Source organism: Aotus nancymaae, unplaced genomic scaffold, assembly GCF_030222135.1.
Source record: "Aotus nancymaae isolate 86718 unplaced genomic scaffold, 86718_ANA_hifiasm-v0.15.2.pri h1tg000040l, whole genome shotgun sequence".
NCBI lineage: Eukaryota > Metazoa > Chordata > Mammalia > Primates > Aotidae > Aotus > Aotus nancymaae.
Genome location: NW_026988454.1, coordinates 46,074,201 through 46,084,024, shown reverse-complemented (window position 1 = coordinate 46,084,024; position 9,824 = coordinate 46,074,201). Strand labels below are relative to the sequence as shown.

The 9,824-nt window shown below is 39.0% G+C and overlaps 1 non-coding gene across 1 annotated transcript; it reads right to left on the bottom strand.

Annotated features, from left to right (window-relative positions):
• Positions 1-226: 226 nt before the first annotated feature.
• On the bottom strand, positions 227-363 carry LOC135268450 (U4 spliceosomal RNA). The gene has a single exon (XR_010336777.1). It is a non-coding gene; the product is annotated as a U4 spliceosomal RNA (small nuclear RNA).
• Between the last annotated feature and the right edge of the window lie 9,461 nt (positions 364-9,824).

Genomic DNA, 9,824 nt, shown 5'->3' with positions numbered 1-9,824 from the left:
CACCAGATACCTGATGGCAAACCTACAGTGATAGTACAGAGGAAACCGTTTCCCACAGTCCTCTCCTTGCCCTCTTGTTTGTAGTCCTGCTCTGGTGGCTGGGCACGCTAGGCTTCTTAGATTTCTCTAGAGACCCTGATTTTTCCACCCACTTCAGTTCCTGAAGAGGATTTGCTAGTGACATTTTTTGTTTTTGTTTTTATTTTATTTTATTTTTTTCATTCAGTCTCCATAGAGACTGTTAAAAATTGCCAGTGCTGACTGTATTTCAAGTAGTCATGGTGGGGTATTGGGAAAAGTTTTCAATTAGCAATAATCATGCCTCGGATAAACCTCATTGGCTATGATACTGCCACTAGTGATGTTTTATCTGATCTGCTAGTCCTTGACTTCCCTAGCTCCTCCCACAAATATTTAGGTATAATCCCTGTGACAAATACCTTAATATTTCTAGAGGTTTTGCTTCCCTATTGGACACTGACTAATAGTATCCACAAGCCACATTCAGGTGCTTAGTTTTCAATCACCTTTTAAAATCCCCATGTGTATTTTAATTGCCTTGTCAAATCTACTATCATAAATCTCCTTTGAGAGAAAAGAAACAATATTATAGACACAAAATAGAAGACTGGATTTTATTATAAACAAATATTCAGAAAACAGAGAAAGCTCTTAGGAATTAAAAATCTAATAGTAAAATGAAATACTCATTCAGAAAAACTGGTATATATATGTATGCATGTGTGTGTGTGGTACATGTCTATATATATGAAGGGCATAGATACTCTTCTTTCCACAATGCACAGATAATATTTTAAAAACAATAAAAGCACTGTTTTTGTTGAGAGATCCATAATATTGATGATGTATAGCAGAGTGAATGATACATCAATGAACACATGACATGAATGGTTATATCAAAGCCTAGTGCCTCTCTTTTAAGCAGTATCTTAGCCAAAGTCTTCTGATTCCTCCAGAGTATAATGCATAAAACACACGCACATACTACACCACACAAAAATTTGTGCAAATGATAGGATTTAGGTTGATATGATCATTGATTCATAGATATAGATATACATAGAATATTCTCAAAAGTTAGATATTACAAAATGCTGGTAATAGTTCTTGCAATCCTGAGGATAGGAAACAATGTGACTGGGGGAAAGCAACGTGAGGAAGACCAACTTTTCTCTTCTTAGTTACCATTTTTTTTTTTGCTTCTAAATTTGGTGCTGTGCGTATATTACCTATATATAATTAATAAAATATTCTCCTCCCCCTACAAACAAGGAATAACTTTAGACTTCTCAATGGTCAATGGAAGATAGAAGACCCTGAAATAATGCCTTTAAAATTCTAAAGAAAAATTATTACAACCAAGAATTCCATCTATAGTTATACAACTAGGCATTAGATAATTAGATATTTTTAGGAAAAATGGCCTGAAAATATACTTCCTGGTACAATTTCTCAGAAAATTACTGGAAAATATGTTTCAACAATTGAATAGATAAACTTAGAAAAACAAAGATACAGGATATGGGAAATTGAAAATATAAGCCATGAGAAAGACAAAGGGAATCCTCAGGTGAAGGGTGATCCTGGATAAACACTGTAAGCCAAGTCTAGCAGATACTCAAACTAGATTACTCTAAAATACAAAAAATGCTGGGCATGGTGGCTCACGCCTGTAATCCAGCACTTTGGGAGGCTGAGGTGGAAGGATCAAAAGATCAGAAGTTCGAGACCAGCCTGGTCAGCATGGTGAAACCCTGTCTCTACTAAATATACAAAAAATTAGCAGGGCACGATGGCATGCGCCTGTAGTCCCAGATACTCAGGAGGCTGAGGCAGAAGAACTGCTTGAACCCAGCAGGTGGAGGTTGCATTGAGCCAAGATCACACCACTGCACTCTAGCATGGGTGACAGAGCGAGATTCCATCTCAAAAAAAAAATAAAAAAAAATACAAAAAGTTAGCAGGGCGTGATGGTGTATGCCTGCAATCCCAGCTACTTGGGAGACTGAGGCAGGAGAATCACTTGAACCCAGGAGACAGAGGTTGCAGTGAGCTGAGACTGTGCCATTACACTCCAGCCTGGGCGACTGAGCAAGATTCCATCTTGGGGAAAAAAAAAAGAAAAGAAAAGAGAGGTTTTAATATTTTACTATATGGTTTAGCTCTTATTTTTATTTAAATGATCAAAGTAATATAAATAATTAATATTTGATCTAACAAAGATTAGACTCACTTTTAATAACCCAAACCCTACAACATGATAGACCAGATCATAGGATTTCTCCTGTAGAGCAAAACGATACTCCTATTTATAATAGGTAGCATAAGTCTTGCAGCTCTATTGAGAAAAGGAGAATACAATGTACAGGAAATAAAAGTTCTTCCTTTCTAGTGGGAGGGGTAGAGGGAGGAAGATAGAGAGAAGGGAGAAAGGAAGTATGGGAAGTATAACACATGGATCCTGATATATCTTCTCCAGTCTTCTTTCCAAAGAACACAAGTATATTGGGTAAACTCCAAATGCAGGAGATCTGGCCCTACTCTATCTTTGGGACTTTGAAAAGAGACTACCTCTTAAAACTGGAGACAGAAGCATGCCAGGTAAATTTGATAGCAACTCTGAGTTCTATCTGAGAGCTTGTCAGAAGTAGCTTCTGTAATTAGGATAAGAGTTCTTGGAGCTGGGGTTTGAAGGGCAGAACATTCTAACTGGAGTTAAGGAGTTCAGAACATACTAAGGGGTGCCAAGGTGGAACCAAATCAATGGAAAGAACACGAAGTCCTCACTGAGCTGAGAATAAAGAGAACACAAGTTCATTGCCATCATTGTCAGCAATAAAAACAATCAGTGGACACAGCTCATAAATGAAATAAACCAGCCAGTGCACTCCCCCATCCACAAGGACCAGCCTGGAGCCAAAGAGACCTATTTCCCTTAACTCTCTTAGTAACCCCAACTAATAACTTCAACACACTGCTAAAGATGCTACTAGTGGTCCAGTGACCCCACTATTCTTCCAACAGATGCTACTTGGGGAGGAACCCAGAGGGGAAGCAGAATCCCAAAAAAATATGAGTAATACACGATAAACGAAGTTACCCAAAGAGAAAAATTGAATGTTTGGATCCTACTGCTTGATGCTGACTTGTACTGTAATTGGTTTATATATTTTTTCTGACTACCTAGAGACACAAAGAAGCATATTTGAGTTGTTGCAGTCAATTGGTAACCTCACAATACACAAGTTTAACTACAGAAGTGACAATTTTATTCATGAGAAGACTGAAGCACAGAGGATTTAAATGTCTTTGCAAGGTTAAAGCGAAAATAGAATGATAACTCCAACTACAGTTGACCTTAGTAGAAAGCAGGCCCTCTTAGCCAAATATGAGCACCTTGATCCCTCAGCAAAGGCTCTTCTCCCTGCACCTTCACTCTCCAGCCACTATCTTTCTTTTCCTACCCCAACTTCTAGTTAATGATACAGCTCTTCATTCTGCTCATGACCAGTCTGATGTTTATTATAGATACAATTAGCTTAAAGTTATAGATACAAAAACTTATAAGTTACTTTACATCAGGCCATCTATAAAAGCAAATCAAAGAGGAATTCACAATCACTTGTAGACTCTGAACAGATGTCTTTGGCAAGAATAGAATGTAGAAAGGAGAAAATTCCAAACCATAATGCCACGTGGACAATTCTGAGAACACTGATGCAGCTTCCCCATTTTTAATTTTATAATTACAGTAAAACTGGTGAAAATACAAGTCAAGAATATATCAGCTGACAAGAGAATATTTTCAACAAGAATGACCACTCAGATTTTTGACGTTAGGATCTATGATGGTCAGGCCAGGCGTGGTGGCTCACGCCTGTAATCCAAGCACTTTGGAGGCCAAGGCGGGCGGATCACCTGAGGTTGGGAGTTCAAGACCAGCCTGACCAACATGGTGAAACCCCGTCTTTATTTTAAAAAAATAAAAATAAAAATAAATAAAAATAAAAAAAGAATCTATTATGGTTAAAATAGAAAGGTAGCTATTCAAGATGTGGAAGGATGCAGAGCAGGAGGCATTCTACACCACCCATCTCTTGACCTCCTATCACAATTTGTGGTGCTCCTGAGTATCAAACACCTAATTATTTTAATAATTACCCTTTCTGTGTGTTTTAAAATAATTGGTTTCCTATTCAGTCTAAGCTCTCAAGAAAACTGTGGAGTCTTGTCATAATATTTTGTAATTTATAACTTTCCTTTAGTTATATTCTTTCCTGGTATTCTCACAATACTTCAAGTGATAGATGATACAGATGAGAAACTGTTGTTCCAAGAATTAAAGCAATTTCTGTAAGGCCCCATTACTGGAACATGAAGAGCTGGGATTCCAAACCCAGTCTTGCAACTGTAAATCCCTTTCCACTCTAATTCCTTCCTGAATATATCTGATTTACAGCAGGGCAATGACTCCCAAACTTCAACTACTCATAGGAAATTACTCATACTTTCTCTTTATCGTCGAAAAGGAGTTTGTCAAGAATCAGTGTCAACAATTCTTAATCGGGTGAACTGTACTGCTCTTCTAAATTTAACTCTATTTCAAATTATGCATAGAAAGAGATTCTTTGGCCTGCAGACCTGAGACTCTGAAATTTTCTGTGGTGCCTGACAGACCTTTTTGATCCATCACATTTAGTCACATCAATCATATCAACTCAAAGAACACATTGTAGGGAAAATAATGTAACCTGATTGATGTGAACAGATGTGACATGGGACAATTAAGTTTCAGTTTAAGGACCCAAGAAGAAAAAACACCTGATGCTCTATAAGGTTCACTAAACAAAGACCCCATTGCTAACAGTATAAATAGGATTTATAGGCTTTGTTTTCCCAAGTGGAAGAGAGAAGAAATACAATATATGTTAATAGTATAATGTGTGTTTATCTACTGTGCATGGGCAGAAAATCCCCCAGTTGTCTGAAATCTAATACTTCCCATTGCATTCTAGAGCCAAGTCTAACCTAGCAATGCTAATCCACAGGGAAAATAATACTGTATTTTAGGAAATAAATTATATATGGATGAAAACATTTCAAAATAATTCAATATATTACTTTAAGAAAAATAGGGAATTTTAATAGAGTTGAAATGTAAATAATACTTTATTGGGAATACTTTTAAAGCATTTTAGATGGCAAATATTTAAAGTGATTTACATTGTTACAAAGATTATAACCATTCCTTTTAAAGTCTTCTTTTTCTTGAGTTCTGCTTCATAATTTAAGCCTAAGTAAAACAAAGATCAAAATATACAGGGAGTTGAGTCCATTCTCTACCTCCCACTGCAAGACCGAGTCACAGTGGTTCCCGTACCTAGCACCATGGCCTCCTTGAATAAAGTCTGCCTTACCATCTTAAAACACACACACACACACACACACACACACACACACACGTGTATTTTGTAATAGAAGAAACAGAAAACATTTGGTAGTTGCAAGTATGTGTGTATGTGTGTGTGTGTGCCTGTATATATACCTATATTAGGTATATATACCTATATATGAAAACAACAAAAAGATGACATGGGCTGGGCACAGTGGCTCATGCCTCTAATCCCAGCACTTTGGGCTGAGGCAGGTGGATTGCCTGAGCTCAGGAGTTCAAGACCACCCTGGGCAACATGGTGAAACCCTGTCCCTACTAAAATACAAAAAAAAATAGCTGGGCGTGGTGGCACGTGCTTATAGTCCCAGCTACTCTAGAGGCTGAGGCACAAGAATCGCTTAAGCCTGGGAGGTGGAGGTTGTAGTGAGCCAATATTGCGCCACTGCACTCCAGCTTGGGTGACAGAGTGAAATTCTGTCTCAAAAAAAAAAAAAAAAGAAGAAGAAGAAATACAGGTATATGTATATATGTGTATGTATATATGTACTTGAATATATGTATATATACTTAAAACTACCAAATGTTTTCCTGTTTTTTAAATTAAATACTGAGAAAACTAACACTTGTATCTTATTAGTGAGAATAATAATTTATAATCAATCTAATGTTTTTAAAGCATATTTTTCTTTTTAACATTTCTCTCCTATCGCTGATACTCTTTCACTTTTTTCAGTCATCTTTCTCAGGTTAAATAATCCTCTTTCTATTTTGCTTTACCCCAGGATTTCAGGGCCCAATTCTTAGATTCTGTGCTCTGGCCCCTGGCATGCACCATTAGTGCTTCCCGGGAATCTGCTGCACAGAGGCAAAGTCTGGAGACACAGCGTGCCACCTCACAGCAGCTGTGTGGCCTTGGCCATGGACTGAATTCCTGTGCTTCAGTTGTCTTATCTTCATGGTTGAGATAATCACAGTTACACATCCCATGACATAATGAGTGAGTATTAAATGAGTTGATTCAAAAGTGCTTCACATATTTAGTAGTAGAACTCGATGCTCAGTATGTGTTTCTTTTCTCTCTAGTTGAGGGATAGAGTTTCAACTTTTTATAGAACTACAGTTTTTCTACCAATTTTGTTTCTTCTTCTCTCCATTAATGCCCAAGAAAAGAGACAAAGGTGAAAATTGCAGGTTTCCTCCTCTAATTTTCTTTTTTTTTTTTTTTTTTTTTGAGTCGGAGTTTCGCTCTTGTTACCCAGACTGGAGCGCAATCTCAGCTCACCGCAACCTCCGCCTCCTGGGTTCAAGCAATTCTCCTACCTCAGTCTTCCAAGTAGCTGGGACTACAGGTGTGTGCCACCATGCCCAGCTAATTTTTGTATTTTTAGTAGAGACGGGGTTTCACCATGTTGACCAGGATGGTCTCGATCTCTTGACCGCGTGATCCACCCGCCTCGGCCTCCCAAAGTGCTAGGATTATAGGTGTGAGCCACTGCGCCCAGCCTCCCTTTTCTAATTTTGTGTGTATTACAAAGCGTTTCAGCGTAGTAGGGTATGCTGAATGCTTTGTAACATGAACTGAAATTAGTTTATGAGAATGAAAGAAGAATAAAGCAATGTATAGAGAAGTGAAAATCAGTGGGAGGGGCGGAGAGGCATTATAATTATGAGATAAAAAAAAAATCATGTATGGGCCAGGTGTGGTGGCTCACACATGTAATCCTAGCACTTTGGGAGGCTGAGGCAGGAGTTCGCTTGAGCCCAGGAGTTCAAAACTAGCCTGGGCAACATAGTGAGATTTCACTATGTTGATTGATTTTATGTAGAGTATGGATTTTATACTCTATATAAAAATCAAAAAATTAGTCGGGCTTAGTGGCACATGTCTATAGTCCCAGCTACTCGGGAGGCTAAGGTTAGAGGTTTTCTTGAGCCTGGAAGGCTGCAGTGAGCTATGATCATGCCACTGCACTCCAGCCTGGGCAACAGAGTAAGACTGTATCTCAGAAAAACAAAACAAAAACAAAGTTGTGTATGGCATCCCAGGCCCTCCACAGTAATCCTATCCAAATGCTCAAGCTTCTGGCCTCTATTCCAGAGAAGCACCTACTGTAGCCACATGAGAAGGCTTTCTATACCCCAAATTTTCCTTTTCCCCTTTTCCACCTCTCAGAATTCTACTCACCCTTCAAGAACCATCTGAAATGTGACCACTCCTGGGAAGATTCCCCCATTCCATCAGATGAGATTAATAACTGCTTCTCTCTGGCTCCACAGCTTGGTTACCACACTAAAGCAGCCCCATCGTGTGCTTGCCCCTCTTCCCTGCTAACCTCTTTGAAGAAGGGATTTTTTTATTTTTTTGAGACAAAGTCTCATTGTGTCACCCAGCCTAGAGTACAGTGGCACAATCTTGGCTCACTGCAACCTCTGCCTTCCAGGTTCAAGTGATTTTCCTGCCTCAGTCTGCTGAGTAGTTGAGATTACAGGCATGCATCACCATGTATGGCTAATTTTTGTATTTTTAGTAGAGATGGGGTTACACCATGTTGACCAGGCTGGTCTCGAACTCCTGACCTCAATCCATCTGCCCATCTCGGCCTCCCAAAATGCTGGGATTAGAGGCGTGAGTCAGCATGCCCGACCAAGAAGCGATCTTGTCTTATTAACTTACTTAATCCCAGTGAGAAAACCCACTGCATTTTTTTCAACTTTTATTTTAGACTTAGAGGGTACACGTGCAGATTTGTTACCTGGGTATATTGTGTGATGCTGAGGTTTGGGGTGTGAATGATCCTGTCACCCAGGTACTGAGCATAGTACCCAGTAGTTAGTTTAGTACATTTATATAGAGTAGATTTTGTAAAATATAGAGATCTTGACAATAATTCTCTTTAACAATCACATTGTTCTTAAAATTTATGTAAAATGATTATGTAAAAGGCATTTTTTTTTTAACTTGCCTGCATAGCACCCAACTTGTAAGATTCCCTCATGTAAGCAAAGTCTTGTTCAAAAGTTTCATTGGAGGGGTGTTTTCAGGAGAAGAGGAGTGAAGGAAGAGGAATAAAGCAGGAGAAAATAAAGCTTAGAAAGAGTGTGGTGTCAGCTGAACAGCAGCTTTAGTTTGTTTCACTGGAAGATCTGGTACATGAATTATAACCAAGATTTGAGTCACCTTGAGGCAAAGTAGAGGACTTTTGGATTCCCACACCAGTCAGTCACTGGCCAATGTTAAAGCAGCATAGCTTTCAAGGTAGAGGAGGTAGTTCCGGCTGCCATTTAACCTAGGGAAAGTCTCTGTAAAGAGAAATGGAAAGCTTTGAGTTGATACTAGCTAACACTCAAGAGTTTTTGCAGAATGGGTGCTTCAGTTGATAAAAAGAGTATCAGCAGAAGACCAATACCATCCTCTAATTAAAATTTCCTTTGATCCTAGAGCAAATGCTCAGTAAAAGTAGAAGTGTTTCCATGTTTGAAACAAATGTTAATACTAGACTACTCTAAGCTGAGTGTAGCCATGCATTTACTCATTTAATTACTCATGCACTCAATTAATTAACATTTATTGAGTCCTGCTTACTATGACCCACTCCAGTAAACAATGCAAGTGTTTAAGCCAGATGCCTTCAAATGTGACAGTATCATGGTTTTTAGTGATTTAGCATTAGAAGCCATGCTTTAATAAAAGAGTTGATCATTGGGTGGTGTATTAGGATTCTCTAGAGGGATAGAACTGATAGAAGAGATGTATATATAAAGGGTCACAAGGTGAGGTCCCACAATAGGCCATCTGCAAGCTGAGGAGCAAGGAAGCCAGTCCAAATCCCAAAGCTGAAGACCTTGGAGTTTGATGTTGGAGGGCAGGAAGCAGCCAGCACGGGAGAAAGATGTAGGCCAGAAGACTAAACCAGTCTAGTCTCTCCACATTTTTCTGCCGGCTTTTATTCTGCCTATGCTGGCAGCTGATTAGATGGTGCCTACCCAGATAGACAGTGGGTCTGCCTTTCCCAGTCCACTGACTCAAATGTCAATCTCCTTTGGCAACACCCTCACAGACATGCCTAGGAACAATACTTTGCATCCTTTAATCCAAACAAGTTGACGCTCATTATTAACCATCACAGGTGAGATGGATCCATACACTATCCTTTCTGCAAAAGGCCTCTGGTGATGTAAATGGATAACTTAGACTGAGTCCCAGATGTACTAAAGGGTGGATCTGAGCCTGTCAGGAGCACTAACCAGTAACCTACCTGTTGGTGTTAAGACCCTGGACCCATGACTATTACCTTTGCCGAATACAGAGTTCCTGGCAGTAAAGAGCCTCTACATGGCATTACAGAATATGTGGGTCTTTGAACTCATGTGCTTTATGAGTTGTGTGTATATATATACATTATTATTA